Source organism: Orbicella faveolata, unplaced genomic scaffold (assembly GCF_042242905.1).
Source record: "Orbicella faveolata isolate gen_17 unplaced genomic scaffold, um_ofav_v1 contig_25, whole genome shotgun sequence".
NCBI lineage: Eukaryota > Metazoa > Cnidaria > Anthozoa > Scleractinia > Merulinidae > Orbicella > Orbicella faveolata.
The window spans coordinates 7,930,001-7,931,814 of record NW_028301553.1 but is presented as its reverse complement, the minus strand read 5'-3'; the positions used below and the strand labels follow the sequence as shown (position 1 = coordinate 7,931,814).

General features: G+C 40.2%; 1 pseudogene across 1 annotated transcript in view; it reads left to right on the top strand.

Moving 5' to 3' along the window:
* The first annotated feature begins 778 nt into the window (after positions 1-778).
* Positions 779-1,814, top strand: part of LOC110044248 (uncharacterized) — a 19,496-nt pseudogene continuing 18,460 nt past the window's right edge. The window contains exon 1 of the transcript XR_016208277.1: positions 779-1,016. The product of XR_016208277.1 is annotated as an uncharacterized LOC110044248 (transcript). The remainder of the gene's footprint in view (positions 1,017-1,814) is intronic.

The window sequence follows — 1,814 nt, the reverse complement described above, 5'->3', positions numbered from 1 at the left end:
TTTCGTCGTTATTGGCCCTGTTCTGTCTTTATTGCTTAAAAACCAAGTAGCATAATTTTGATGCGAGGAGCATAATTTAGAGAAACGAGCATAATTTGGGCATAGTTTCGAAAACTTTTGAGCAGTGCTAGGAGCGTAATATGCCAGTTTTACGAGCACAATCGACAAAAACCTATTTATAAGCTAACCCAAGACCGCTTATGAAGTTGTGTAAGTCCATGGCTTATAACCAGAATTTTTCAGTATTTGACATTAACGTAGCACGAATTGAAGGGATTATTATATGATTACGAAAATAAAATTACTTCATTCTGATTGGCTGAAAGCAGGCCAATTTATCGTTAATCCTTGATTTGCATTGCAGTGCAAATTAACATGCACGCGTTCGCAATTCTTTGAAATTGTACTCGCCTGAAAGCTCGTGCAATTTTGAGAGAATTTTCAAATATCACTTGTAGTGTAAATCCTAAATTGCACTCGCATTCATACTATTGCCTATACGAAATACTTCCCAATAAATTATACGAGATATTAAATAGTTGTAAAAAGTTGTCATAATAATACGTAAAAATCCGAATAAAACAGTGTAAACCAATTGTGGACTACTTGTTAGACAAACCACGTTTGGAAAAGTCAGAGTGACCTTGAAGCAGACGTGCTGCTCCAAACCCTCCCCTCCCATCATCTTGGCTGTGTTGTTGACCGCGCAGGGGCATGGGGTCGATGAATACTTTGCGTAAATAGTGCGCGTTGTTCCTGTATCCCAGGTGCCCTTGTGGTCCTTCGTTTATCAGAGCAAAGCGATCGCAGAGCCAGACTGAACTGCTTCTAAATCTGAACAGGCACAAGAACGAAATCTATGTGATTGTTTAGTTCGCCGCTTGCAGCCCTCTAGTGTTCTAGATCTTCGATCGAATTGAAAAGTTGCTCCATGTCGACCAGATGACGTCGTAAAATCTATTTCAGTATTTGCGATGGGATGCTGCTTCCGCTTTTGTGAAAGTAAAATGGTAATGGTAAGTTTTGCAGACGTCTATGTGTCCTGTCTTTACGTGTTCTTGGACAGTGTTATTTTCTTCTTGTTTCGTATTTAATAATATGTGGACCGCGAGTTCTTTTATTCGTCCAAGCGAACAGATCGTAAATGCCTATGGCATCTTGAATGACATGACATGTGATATCGACCGCAACTTGTTTTGATATGCGAAATGGCACAAAATCGATCAAAGACCATTAAACATGTCGCAGAGTTTCTTTTCCGACCAGCGCAACACGACTTTTCATGTATTCAGTAGTAACCACTCGCGCCTCGAACACTCAGAACTTCATGAAAACGAGCTAAAGCAGCGAATTTGTTCGGCCCTGAAAGTCGGTGCAGACATGCATATTGATTAAGGTCAATTAAGCTCAAACCATGAACTTATTTCAGTTTACAAAGTAAGTAGTCTGGATATCTGAGAATTCTCTGAATGCTTCGTCAGAACCGAGTCCAAACCTTTTAGAGCTCTTATCCTTTGAAGAGTTGTAGGACGTAAGACCCCCATTGTGATTGAATTTCCGTGACTGCGAATTTCTTCGGCCTTTGGAAGATCGATCAAGCGCAACGTTTGTTTCAGAACTTAGGAAATCGGATGATTCATTGACCGTTCGGTAAGAATCGAGTCCCAATGTTAAAGAGCTGCCGCATTTAGTGTCTCTAAAATACGATATTTTCTCTGGTATCCTCTTTTAGTCATTGCCTTTCTCTTAAGATTTGTCAGTTAAACACGAAGGCGCGCTATGAAAGGACATAAGCTCCTCCCCCTAATTTTGAA